We start from the raw sequence: 15000 nt of genomic DNA on the forward strand, positions 1-15000 counted from the left end.
AAAATGAAATGTTTTAAATAACTTAATACGTTGCAATAAAACTAAATCCACCAGCAGGTAAGTCACTTGATTCGTTTGAACGGCTGATTTATTCGAGAATGAAGCAAACGGCTGTCTTTAAGAATGGATAGTCATGAACTGAAGATTCGTTCAAAAACACACTTTTATTCATGATAGAGTAAAATCAGGCAGTACAGTTATAGTCAAACAACGTAAGTCAGTTGATATTAACTTCCTTTTTATTGAACTGTTGTATTACATCAATATTACATTTGCCGAACTCCCTTAAAGGGATAGTTCACCCAAAAATGAAAATGTGATGTTTATCTGCTTACCTCCAGGGCATCCAAGATGTAGGTGACTTTGTTCCTTCAGAAGAACACAAATGAAGATTTTTAACTCAAGCCGGTGCAGTCTGCCAGCCAAATAATGGCAGTGGATGGGCACCAAACTTTAAAAGTAAACAAAAATGTACAGACAAACCCAAATTAATAATTAATATTTTGAATAGCCGCTATACCCACAATCTCTGTGCTCTATGTAAACAATGAGTGTTGTACACATGCGACAGATCGCTTTCGGCATTTGGGTATACTATGCCAGATGCTAAACTCCTGTGTTGTTGTTTTTTTTTTTACTTTTAAAGGTCTGGTGCCCATCCACTGCCATTATTTGCCTGGGAGACTGCACCGGTTTTCTTTAAAAATCTTCGTTTGTGTTCTGCTGAAGAAACAAAGTCACCTACATCTCGGATGCCCTGGGGGTAAGCAGATAAATATTACATTTTATTTTTTGGGTGAACTATCCCTTTAACAATTGTTTAAATCTGTCATTCTTCTTATCGAGCTCTGTGGGCGCACAGACAACTGGCCTATAAGAGATAATGATGAGTCTCTCTTTTACTTTCATGTGTATTAATACCCGTCCCGACATTCAAGCTTTGCTCACCCGACTGTGAAAATAGCAGAGACATCAGTATGTTGTTACTAAGAAGCTGGAGCTGTAGCGGGGGAGATTTTTTTGGCAGCAAAACAACAACAGTGCGTTATGCGTTTCCCTTGCCCTCGTTTTCTCTAGTTCACGGAAATTCGTCATAGACTCACTGCAGTTAACGGGAATCAGTTGGGGTACTTTTATCCCTGTGAGGAGGAAGTTGATGCTCTGCACTGACATTTTTTAGTCACAGAGCTGTTGAATTATAGTGCAAACACCACAAGCAGCCAATCAAAGTATACTTAAGCCGCAGACTTTGAAATCGAAGTATCTGTGGTAACCTGCAACTACTTTCATATATAAATACCCCATACTCTGAACCTTGAACGGTGTTGTGTAATACAATTTAAGAGTCAATTGATTATATTTTAATATAATTCATCCATTATTTAAGCTATTACAGTACTGTGAAAACTGCAAAATAGAAATGTAAAAAAAAAAAAAACATTGCAAAGATAGTATTTAGTATATATTGTATTTTATACCCTATAACAAAATAACAACAGTTGGCAAGCTAGAGATTTGATGAAAATTAAAGTGGAACACTTCTAAACTAATGCAGCACAACTCCAACTGCAAAACTTTTATCTCTTTTACGCCATTGACGCAGAAACAATATTTTATTGAAGTGTTTTATTCCTACAGGAATTAATTTATTTCCATTTTGCCACATGAAGGAAAGCAAATTCTATGTTATGCCTGCAGGAAAATATTAAATATGTAGTGTTTTGATTAGCATGTAATGTTCTTCATCTTCTTGTTAAATGATGATTTTTGGGTCAACTATTGCTTTAGCAACAGATTCATGATAGATTAAGGGAAAACACCTGTTACGACCGCAGTCGTCTCTGCTCAAGTGCACTTATTGCTCCCTGAGTGCATCCCCCAATATAACATTTATATATGTAAGGGAAGAAAAGGAAGAAAATTTGAACCATTGTTTAGTTGTTTCTAGATTTTATTTTAATTTAATGTTTTTTTTTATGCTATATGGTATTAGTTTATTTTGTTTATGGTTTTTTTCCCCCTCTTATTACATACTGTATTACTGTATACAATTTAAGCTTATATTTTGTGCATCTGGATTTATATTTCAATATTTTTGTAATGTTTAGTTATTCTTCTTTAATTAAAAAAAAAAAAAAAAGCGCTCCCTGAGTGCTAGCACGTTTACGGAGCCTTTTCCCAATTTCTAGGTTTTGTCCACTTATTCCTGTCCCTTTGTTCCCTTGCCTGGTTTTCCCTCGTCTTCTTTTGTCTGCCTTTGGTTTCTTGGTTTTCTAATATAGCTGTCTGTTCATGTCGACCTCCTGCCTGTTGTGACCATGTCTGAATTCATGGATAATAAAAGCTTGCACATGGATCCGTTCTCCTCACGTTCTCATTTCTCCGTAACAACCTCTCTTCAGGACTGTCTTTTTTTATTCTCTGGAACAAATGTTAAATGTGCCCAGAATGGTTTCCATAGTTTTAGTGACAATGATATCAATTATAAAGCAAGTATTCAAAATTTGAGTTTTTGTGTTATTAGTTTAATTAATTTAAAAAATCAAGCTTTGCCCTTCTGACTGTGTTCAGAAAAGTTCTGATGCCATTGTCTTTTGATCTTGCCCCTGTAAATGCATTTAAAGTAGTATTTATAAGCACAGGGTTGCTTTGTTTACAGTGGTTTCTAAGGAAAATAAGCTGTTAAACCATGGTAACCACGAATTCACCATGGTTTTGTTAAACTAACCTTGGTTTAACCTTGGTATTTGTAGTAAAACTGTGATTTTACAAATGGTAATCAATACACCAAAGGGGGCAGTCGTGGCCTAATGGTTAGAGTAAAATTTTGTGGGTCACCATACTTGGCCACACGTCACGTCCTTTCTTTTCCTTCCCTTTCCTTAAAAAAAAAAAAACATGGTTAGACTTGTAATACACATGTAATACACTACTGTAGTAAAACCATAGTTCATTTTCACATGGGAATTTAAGAAAGAAACTAATCAGACTACATATGCAGCATCTTAGTTTGGATCATAATTAAAATGCAGTGGTTGCCTCAAATTTTAAACTGAAGGAGCACAGACAAAACCTTAGTTTGTTTATATTAAAGTAAGGCACACTTTCTTTACCACTCTGCATACAGCGACTGCACAAATGTGCTCTACATTCCTGATGTTATATAGAAAACTACCATTTAAAAATGCTACTGCTCAAATAAAATACATGCAGCATGTATTATATATCACTTTGACAGTGTCTACATAATGAAAATATGTATAATAAATGAATGCACCTGCACTGCAAAAATGATTTTTCCAATTAAAATTAAAAAAAAAAAACTACCTGCTGAAAAAAAAACAGCTAAACCCAGCCTGGTTTAGGCTTGAAGTAGCTGGTTTTAGTGGCCAAAACCCCTCTAAAACCAGCCTGCTGGCCAGCTGCTTTTTTCACCAGAGAAGTTACCTCTCTTTCAGAAACAGGCTTGACTTACCCTGCTTTCAAGGGTTTGACAAACCTCCCAATCTGAAATGGAAAACCCAGAGTTTCTCTCATTTCAGGGTTGACATAAGTTCTCACTGAACCTCTTTTCTGAAACGGGCCCCTGGTCTTTGTGTAAAGCAGCTTAAGACCAGCCAACCAGTCCTGCCTGGTTTTAGCTGTTTTTTTGTCAGCAGGGAATATCATGTATGAATCGTAGCTTAAACTACCATCGTGTTTCCTGTTTACAGAAGCGTTGATGTCATTACCTTATGAGCCAATGAAACCATATGTGTGTTCAACAGGAAACCTCGACCCTAAAGCAAACGAACAAAATGAAAGCGCAACGTGTCATATTACTCTGAGAACTACAGCCACTGCATGGAAAGTTAATCGCGACAGGAAACACCTTAAACAATCTTTCTGCACTATGTAAATTAGGTAAAAGCTTTTGTCTTCTGATCTAGGCAGAGCTTCTGCTGTTGAACTCCTGAAAGTGGACTGACGCCTTCACAGGAGCTACTCTCGATTTTGCACTTTTCTGCTTTAGAGACAACATCGGATTACGCTGTAAGTGTCTATGAGCTCAATTCAAGTCACATTTATTTATACAAAAATGACAAAAGCACAGCTGGAACTGTAACAGAAAGAAATCATATACTTTACTGACAGTCTGAATCAAACAGCAGATGCTTTAAAATAGAATGAAATGAATTTCGGTTCTAAAGCTCTAGTTTAAAGAGTAATACTAAAACGGGACAAAAATTATGGCATGTCAAAATAGATGTACGCAATGTACAGTAAATGCAGACTGATAGTCAAATTAAAATGTATGACTCTGCAAATGCATTAAAATGATTTACAACAACTGCAAACAACTAATTCAGTGTGATTTTAATCTCAGCATGTTTGTTATGGTCTTAATTTTAACAATAAATTGTAATATACTGACAGTGATGCATGCAAAAACAATAATGGTCTGATCCACTGTCTCAACATATATAACATAATTTATTCTTAAACATAATGGACCGGTTTCACAGACAGGGTTTAGACTAAGCCAGGATTAGCAGATAGTTCAATTAGGATATTTAAGTAATTTTTATAAACATGCTTAGAAAAAAACATTACTGGTGTGCATCTTGAGACAAAACAAAGACACCGATATATTTTAAGATCAGTCAATGCAAGTTCCTTTCAGTTCAAACAGCTCAGACTTACATTTTAGTCTAGGACTAGGCTTAAGCCTTGTCTGTGAAACCGGGGCAATATGGCTAGTTTCTATTAATATTGAAGGTTATATGCTTAATATGTAGCTCTGCTTGACAATTTTTGTATCGGGCGTCCCTGTCTCTATCCTCTTAGGGGTCCTTGCCCTAAAAAACGTTGAAAACCCTGCACTAGATTCTAGGGATGCACGATAAATCGAATGCGATTATGAGGCGCGTTTAGTCAATGAAGCCGGTACTTTGATTAGTAGTAAATCTCCATCACGTGCGTTCAGCTGGAGTGTTCAGAGGCATAAATCACTGACAAGCTATGCCAAATCGTAGCTTTCCAGTGATTTACGTCTCTGTGTATTAATTGCCGCTCCAGCTGAATGCACGTGATGGAGATTTACTACTAATCAAAGTACCGGCTTCATTGACTAAACGCGCCTCATAATCGCATTCGATTTATCGTGCATCCCTACTAGATTCTTTGTTGTTTAGCATTATTTATTGTTTTTTTTTTAAACACCATTTTAGCATTTACATGGCAAACACAGGGTCAGCATCATAATCCATAATTAACAATTATTATAAGAAAAACATTTTAACCTGACATAAAACAGAAATGTTGCATGACTCTAAACTATACTTCAATATTGTTTGCAAAAGATAATCTGAGACATACACATCTGTGGACCAGAAAGACAAGAAAAGAATGAAAGAGAAAAATGGCAAGTTAAAAGCTAATGAACCAGGAGAAGAAAAGAAGCTAATATTAGTTAAACGACACAGCATAGACGACATCAGGCCAAATGTGAGTATTTATGATGTTTGAGACGAAACACTTTTTCATGTCTTTGATCATCAAAACTGTTTCTCCTCCCAATCTGTGAATGGGACCCAAATATACTACAAAAATACTCCAAATAAACTTTATACGAAAATAATCATTTACATTTGTACATTTGGCAGACATTCTTTATCTAAAGCAACTTGCACTGAATTAAATATCAGTTCATATTTCATGAATCTGTTCATCCATTCCCTGGAAACTGAATATCTTGGTGTTGCTAGTACCATTCTTGTACTCAACTGAAATACTCAAATGTTTGTGTTTTTCATTTGTAGATTCGGAAGATCCAGAAGGCTTTATACTGATGTTTCAGAAAAAGTCACAGATTCTCACACATCATATACAGGAGCTTATTTCTGATCCTGGAGATTGATCTTTCTATATACAGTAGTTAAAGTCCTAAGTATGCTTTTTCTCTCTTTAGAAAGCAGCAGTTCCTTTCAGCAAACAATTTTTTTTCCTCATTTTATTCCCTGGTTAAGCAGTCTGTGTTTTGTCATCAAACTCTGTATATCATCATATGGAATACAGCATGATGCAGCAATACTAGTGTCATAGGAAGTTTCTATAGGCCAGGTAACAGTAGCAGCTGGGTGTGTGATCAGTGCCAGGTACGCGATCATGGGAAATGTAGTGAAAATGGGAAAAGTCATTTGGGTGATGCCGGCCTCTGGTGACGATCAGTGGGAACCACAGAGCTCTGCACTTTATGCTTTACATCTACTGTTTAATTCTACTTCGATTACTGTTTGGTTCAGCTCAGCTACCAAAGTTGAGATAAAGACTTTGTTGGATAGTCCAGACAGCTGGAAGAATCATTGCTACAACCCTCCTTACATTTCAGGAACAGTTCTCATCCACAGTCAGCAAAAAGGCTTGCAAAATCATTCTGGACCCTTCACAACCAGCACACTTCCTCTTCAAACTGCCATCTGGCCGGCGCTAAAGAGAACGGAGCACAAACACAGCCAGACACAGAAAAAGCTTCTTCCTAGAGGCCATCTACCTCACAAACTGTTAAATGTTCCCCCCACTGTCCATACTTATATTCATTATACATGTTATTGATTTAACATATATTCCATATATTCCCTTAATTTGTATATAGCACATCTGTAGAAATACTATACTTTCTATTATGTATTTTTTGTTAAATTTGTCATCTTGTCTGTGCATTGGAAGCTTCTGTCACCAAGACAAATTCCTTGTGTTTGCAAGCAAACTTTCCAATAAAACTCTGATTCTAAATTCTAAACACACAACAGTGTCTATTATAGCAGAAGCTGATTTTTTTGCTGTAAATTATGACATTTAAAATTGACACAAAATGCAAAAATCACTATAATTATTATTTGTGAGTTAATAACTAAATGATGTTCACTGCATTAATCTGAAAGAATGTCAATTGTATTCAATAGAATTTGTTGCATTATAAATACAAAGTGATTTTTTTTATATTTTAAGTAAAAAATTTAACAGCAGTTATCATTTGTGTCCACTAGATGGTGGTACTAAATCTTCAAATTGAAAGGTTTTGTTTCAGAATTGAAATCAGATCTGCGGCTGAAAGTGGGTCATATAATATAATGTCACTCATGGTGTCAATAATCAGTCGACTCCTCAGTGAAAACTCACTGTTCAGATGAGGTTCAAATATAAAATGATGTAATTTAATTCAATTCAGCTGTAAAGCAGCTCTGTAGAAAACAGTGATATCATCAGCTCAGTTCATTTCTCAACAAATACTGTAGAGTCCAATAAGTTCTCACTCCCAAGTCTCACATTTTGACGCTTGGTCAGGACCCCTTGGCGTCGGGTCCTTTATTGTTTTCATTTGTTTGTCTTAATTTAATGGTTTGCATGTATTTGTAAAAAACATCAATTTTATATAAATGTATTCTTTGATTGGAGCACATAAACCCAACCCTACCCTAAACCTATCCACTTCTAAACAACATAAAACACAGACAAATACAGTCACAGATATTTATTGCGAAAACTAACCATAAACAAGTAGTATAATAGTTTGCGTTCGACTATAAAGTGTTCTTTTCAGCTGTGGTTTACTAGCATCACTCTTTTTCTCACAGGTGAGTAATGCTTCTAAACATTCGATTGCATTTTTCACTTACTGAAGAGCCTTATAGGCAAATATTGTCATATGGATAACAGGATTCGTTATTTTAAGACAGAACAGTAAAAATGAAACTCGTGAAACTTGTCAGACAAATCAACTGGAATGAAATAGGAGTAAGAGTGAATATCTGTCAAGATACAAACAGTGACTAATAGGCACATACTTTATCAGCTCTATTAGGAATATTCCCATTTCAAAAACCAATCTGCTTTATCAGGACTTGATTTGATCATCTTACACGATGTGACTTGATCGGAACTTACTTGATCGGTACCTTGACTTTGATGACAGAGTTACTGCCTGAAATGGAGTGCAAAAACCAACAGGACAGAGAGAAAAATGGAGGGCAGAAACGAGAGAATCACAAGAGATAATCACACAGAGACTTATTAGAAAGCATGGGGAAAATAAAGCCAGACTGTAAGTGATTGTTCATTATAAAACTTTTAGTCTTAATGTTTTAGATTTACTGCTGTTTTCTCTTGTCATGAAGTGTCACATTCAGACTTTCTGCACTCCCAGATGAATTAAATATTTACAGATGTGTGATTGTGTGTAAATGACAGGATGTATTATTTCTTGACTGAAAACATAAAACCACATAAATCCAAAACAATGAGGATAATCTGATTTATATTTGTGATTTCTAGTCTCACATGAAGACCTGAACATCAGTCTGTTGAGCTCCTGGACTCTTTTACAGACTCATCTGATCACAATCAAGCAGATTCATGAACGGTTTTTTTCTCAGAATCTGAGAATTTCTTTCTCAAATCTGAAATAAACCCAAGTATTTTACAGCAACAGCAATGAAACGCATGTAGATCTCACTTCATCAGCTGATATGGATGTTATCTGTATTATTTAATAAAGTAACAGTTTATTAAAAAAAAAAAAAAATCACAAAACACACATTTTAATTTTAAACATTATTGAATGAAACGTAAGATGTGAAAAAGATGTGAAATGTAAGTCAAACTGACGATTAAAATCCATAATTTCTACTGTTCTTTGAAAATCAGAATCCAAATCTCTTTCACTCTGAATCCTTGCTCAGTATTTCATCTCCTAAAACAGCCTGTGCTTTTGTTTTTGTGTATTGATGCTGTTTCTGACAAGAATAATCACTTTGATTCTCAGTTTTCTCATGTGCTTTCTCTCTCATGTCACACACAACATCTCTGTTTTTCCAGATTTACATTAAATGAAGAGAATGATTTCTGTTCTTACCAGAGACTCTTTCTGGATTCATCTGTCAGCTGATGATGATGATGATGATGGTTTCATATCAAGCAAATCTCCATCATTTCCTGATTGAACAACATGCAAAAACAGATCAGTCATAAACTGCATCTCATTATAATGTTTTCCTCATTTAAAATCTACAGAAAGATGTCAAATACATAACTGAATGACAATAAGTGAATTAACATGAAAGATTGTCACTCACATAAAATCAAATTTAAGGCATTGTAAATCAAATACTTCTCAGTGAAAATATGTTGAATTTTTAATACATGGAATATTAACTAGCTATCATTGTCCACTAGATGGCGCCAATAGACTTTCAAACCAGAAGAGAAATCAGAGCTCTGAAGCGGAATGTGAATCATAAGGGACACATAGCATAAACACTCTCATCACACACATCTGATGTGTCTGAAACATATTACAGGATCAGTGTCATATAATCAGCTTCATAAAACTGAAGAGCTGATGACAGATTTGATCATATAAAAATGTAAATAGGCATATAATATATATATTTAAAACTTCTCAGGTTACATGCAAACATTGTGGGGGAAAGCTTTGTGTTTCTGAATGGTCATCATTATTATAAGAAGCAATAAAGTTTGCAAAAGTCAACAGATTTTACTAACAGACCTATCTCTGCGTAAAAATAACAAAGCTCAAGTCATTTCACCCTCCTGTAATTTGGCTCTGAATCTTAGTTGACTTGACAGGGAAATACTCTATAAGGATTTTATTTCTATTCATTCTTTCTGTTCAACAGCCAAAAAAAGGATACACAATAACAACATTATTTGGAACCAAATTCTGAAGCTTTAGTTAATTTGACACTTCATAACATAGAATTTAAGACACTAAAAAATAAAAGCATCAGTAATAGTGTTTTGTGTTTGTTGTAATACACCGAAATTGAAACAGATGCAGTTATCATCTTTGTCCACTAGAGGGAAAATATTGAATGTCAAACTAACTAAACTTACCATTTTCATATCCTAATAAAAAAAAAGCTTGAACAAACTTACTATTATTTTTATTTTCACTTCTCATCTGTGTTGCACTTTAACTTGTGTCTGATTCACTCTGGATAACACACACTCACAGCTCACTTTATTAGATACACCTGATCAAAATATCTAATCAGTCAATCACATGCCAGCAGAGCGACAAGCGTCATAATCTGAAAACCACGCCCACCGGAGGAAACAAACCAACGATTGACTTTGTATTGTGGGAAGCTGCCTCCTTGTCATTTCTGACTTATAACAAAAATCAGAACAATGTCTAAAAGCTGCTATGAGACAAGGTGTACATAAACAGGCGAAAGAACACAGAAATACGTTTTTATAAGCTGTTGACCTGAAAACAAGTGTTTAAGGACACAAAAGTAGAGCGCAACATGTTTTATTACTCTGAGAACGCCCTGCTGGAGGGAAATTTAACGGCGACAGTAAACATTCATTAACCATGTCAAAGGATTATTTCACCATCCTGAAATGAGGAGATATATTGAGAAACAAAATTTTATTGGTCTATGTCTGTAGTATACCAGTTCAATGGTATATGTGTGTTTAAGAGGGTGTGGTCAAGTTATGGAGGTGTGGTCTTGATGTCCTGTCCTGTTCTGTTTTCCCAGTGTTTTACCCCCCATGTTTCTAGTCTAATGGTTTAGTCCCCCCTATGGTTCATGTCCATTTGGTTCAGTCTTGCCCATATTTGTATTTCCTCCTCGTTTGCTCGTTTGTAACCACACCCCTGTTTCAGTGTATTTAAGTCTGTGTCTGCTCACTCCCCTTTGTCTGTTGATAACGTTACTTTGTATTTTCTGTCTGCTTCTGGTTTTGTGTTTGGTTTTCTTTAGTGATGGGAAAATGAAGCTTTTCGAAGCACCGAGGCTTTGCCATCAACTGTATCATAAAAAGGTTCGTTACTCGAAGCTTTTCAACATGTTGCACACTATTGACATCTTGTGGACAAAGGTGGAAAAAGTTGCTTTCGCGTCACAGATCTTAAAGCGATTTTTAACAGTTTCATCAAACAAATCAATTTGTGCTGTGTCAGAAAAACAGTAATTTTACTCGAATTGATCTGTAAATAAACATTTTAATAAAATGATACAAGTATAAGCATGGTTCATGTAGGCATATATGTCCAAAGTAAATTAAGAATAATTTTGACTAATATTAGTATTAATTAGAAGTGCTTGTGAAACAAGGATAACTAAAATGGATATGCACAAAACTACACATGTACACATTTATTCGTATTATGATTTATTCTTGACAAAAAGTGTATGACACTTGATACTTGCACAAGGGGTTCACGTTATTTGAATCAGAATATGAAGCAGTCACGTGGTTGTGCGCGAAAACGAAGCTTCGGACGTCACAGGTCACGTGGTTATGGACAAAACGAATCAAGCTCCGATACAGTGCTTCACTGTGAGATGTTTCGCTTTTTTGATACAAGCTTCGGTGTCAAATGTCACATCACTAGTTTTCTTAAAATAAAGTGTTTTGTTTGTACTTTTGTTTCCCAGTTCCCTTGGATCATCACAAGTTCACCTCCCGCTTACGTTGTGATATATAGTGGCTGACAACAATAAATATTGTTATTAGTAATAAAACTGCCTAGTTTTTGAACTGTGCAGAGCTCATCCCGTATAGAGGGAAATAATCAAAATTTATCAAAGCGGAATTGTGCAAGTTTGAAAGTTGAGACATCCCACATAAAAGAATGGGGGGCAGATTTGGCATTCTGCAGGCATTTTGCTCATTCCTAAGTTTTGATCATTCATATGTAGGCTACTTCTTATTATACTTTCTGCTTATTGTAATAATAATGAATATTATTCTATTAATAATCAGGCAAGTCTAATAGATGATGGTGGTCCGACGGTGAGTCTGATGTCCAATGTCTGATAAAGTGATCTTGCTGTCTTGGCTTTTTGCTTTCGGTTTGGTCCACCCACTTTTAACACTGCAGCTCATGGCTGTGGCGGAAATGCGTTTGTGAAAAAGATTAAGACTCATTTTGAAACCACATCCTCTAGAAATGTGTCATGACATGAGAATGTATTTCAGAGACACAGACCACACACACTGAAAATAACAAGTACATTTACTTTTTTTTGGCAAGTTTTTGCATACACATTTTTAAGTAAAATTTAATTATGGAATTAAGTAAAATCTACTTAAGTTAGATTTTTCAGTATTTTTTTTTTTTTTTTTTTTTTTGAAAGTCTGTTATTCAGGTTCTTTGTGACCAGCTGTATGTTTGATTCCATTATATGTCAGGATATACCATAAAATTTTTTTTTCAAAAAACAGCTTCTAACTAGAAGTTATTGAATTTTAACCAAAGGAAGTCATCCCCCACCCACCCCACCCCCTCTGGTTTCTTACAATCTAAAACAGAATTTGTTTATATCTGTTTATAAAAACAGCCCTGTAATAATATCCATGTATATTTGTTGAAACACCTCCTGTACTTTACTGTCAGTTGTCAATATATAGACTCAACACATAGCTAAGCAGATTGTTTGGGGTGCTTTCATGTATTAAACGAATTATAACTATAATCACAAACCTTGAATATATAAGCACTGTAAATACTTGTGGATGAGCTTATCAGCCACGCGTTCTGTCCTCTCCTTGATCTCTGGCCCTTCTTCATAGCGTTTCTTTAGCGTTTATTTTGGCTATCATCGTCTTCAAAACGGTCCAAAAAATACAATTCCCACATTCACACAAAATGCTAAATTTGACTACTTTATGCATCATAAAACCAAAAGTTTTGGTATTCTTCGTAAAGAGCTTTCAAATGATGCCATATATGGGCTGATACCATATAAGGAAGGCTATGAAAATGAAGCAGCAACATTTTAATGCGATTATGGACCGTATCCGGGTCCACAGAGTTTATAGAAATTACATTTATTTCTCTTCACCACCATATTATTTACTTCACCACAAAATCATTTTTATCAGTGCAAGTCGAGTTTCACTTTTCTTCATGGAGGAGCATCCACTGGCAGATGAGGCATGAGCACTTTCCATATGTCCTAAATGTCATATGTTTATGTAACATATATTCTACACATTTAGAATTACCAATGGCTGCTGTAAAATAGTTAAAACAACACATATGAAAAAACACAGAATAGCAGTCTCTTTTTCAGAGTTGTGAGATGACCACTATCTCATATTCTATCACTATCTTTTCTGATAAAGTTTTAGTCAAATCGTTCTTTGTGCAGTAGAGAAAGATTTGAGAATCTGTCCTGTGCAATTGAAGATCGGGGCCAGTTCTCTGGGTCCTGACAACATTCCTGGTCGTGTACTGAGAGACTGTGCAGTGGAACTCACAGACATCTTCAACATCTCACTTAACCAGGCTGTCGTCCCCACATGTTTCAAAGCCACCACCATCATTACAGTCCCAAAAAGGTAATCTCCCGCCTGCTTTAGAGACTAACGTTCAATGGCACTTACTCGCATCCTCATGAAGTGCTTTGAACTGCTAGTCATGCAGCACATTAAGTCTGTCTTGCCCCCCTCCCTGGACCCCTTCCAGTTTGTGTATCGGGCCAAACGCTCGACCGATGACGCCATCTCCACTGCACTCCACTCTGCACTCACACATCTGGACAAAAAAGACTCCTACGTCCGAATGCTCTTCATAGATTTCAGTTCAGCATTTAACACTATCATCCCCCAACAGCTCACTCAAAATCTGGTCCAGCTGGGGCTCAACACCTCACTGTGTAACTGGCTGTTGGATTTCCTAGCTGGAAAACCACAAGCAGTACGGGTCAGCAGTAACACACCCACCACTATCATCTTAAACAAGGGGGCCCCTCAGGGATGTGTGCTGACCCATGACAGCACACCGTCACACAGCTCCAACCTCTTCATCAAGTTTGCGGACGACACGACTGTGGTGAGTCTCATTAGCAACAGGGATGAGTCCGACTACAGAAGTGAGGTGAGCTGCCTGGCCGGGTGGTGCGGAGACAACAATCTCTCTCTGAATGTGGAGAAGACGAAGGAGATCGTTGTTGACTTCAGGAGAGCGCACACTCAGCACGCTCCCCTGACCATCAATGGTGCGTCTGTGGAGAGAGTGAGCAGCACCAAGTTCCTGGGTGTGAACATCATTGAGGATCTCTCCTGGGTGAACAACACCCACTGGCTGAGAAATCAGAGCAGCATCTCTACTTCCTCCGTAAACTAAGAAGAGCAAGAGCAACAGCCCCCATCATGTACACCTTTTACAGAGGCACCATCGAGAACATCCTGTTAAGCTGCATCACTGTGTGGTTTGGAACCTGCAATGCGTCCTGCCAAAAAACTCTCTAACGCATAGTAAGAGCAGATTATGGGAGCATTGATGTGCCTCTCCTCTCCCTCCAAGACATCTACAGCTCCCGTCTGACCAAAAAATCCCTTTGCACCCTCTCACCCACCCACTTACACACACCCACACACACACACCCAGAAAAACTTGGTGTAGCACTTTTCAAAACATTTGATTTTCAAAATGTACGTGCAAATTTTTCTGATCCTTGGTGCGATCGCAGACAGCAGCACAAAGCAACATAAATGTTGTAGATTTTAGTAAGAAACAAGAATCACTAAAAGTATTTAATATATCTTGAGACAAAGGTCTTCTTAATGATTTTGTATGCAACTTTACTCACTGCATACAAAGACAGAAAATTGACTGGTATACTTTTATTCATGAACTTCTGCTGGGCTTATTACCTGAATATCTTTAAAGGTGGCTGAAACCTCATTTTAATACATATATAACTAGATCATAACTATGTTTCCTATGGCTATTGGTGGAAAGAAAACTACTTATGGTTGTTCCACTTTTGAATTTGCTGCCCCAAATGATTGAAATGTGCTACAAAAGTTATTGAAATTCGAGACTAATTTCCTAGTATGTAGATTAAAAAAAAATTACTACTAAGTGCTTTGACCTTGTTTTCTTTTATGTGTTTTATGTATTGTGATATATGTTTGTATGTTTCTCATATATATCGATTCTTTATTAACTTGCCTAGATAAATAAAAAAGGTGAAA

At 36.3% G+C, this 15000-nt stretch overlaps 1 long non-coding RNA gene across 1 annotated transcript; it reads left to right on the forward strand.

The window, feature by feature from the left end:
- Positions 1-3790: 3790 nt before the first annotated feature.
- LOC141293165 (uncharacterized) lies at positions 3791-6759 on the forward strand. The gene is made up of 3 exons (XR_012340655.1): positions 3791-4032; positions 5343-5487; positions 5802-6759. It is a non-coding gene; the product is annotated as an uncharacterized lncRNA (long non-coding RNA).
- Positions 6760-15000: the final 8241 nt, after the last annotated feature.

This window comes from Garra rufa, chromosome 19, assembly GCF_049309525.1.
Source record: "Garra rufa chromosome 19, GarRuf1.0, whole genome shotgun sequence".
Classification (NCBI taxonomy): domain Eukaryota; kingdom Metazoa; phylum Chordata; class Actinopteri; order Cypriniformes; family Cyprinidae; genus Garra; species Garra rufa.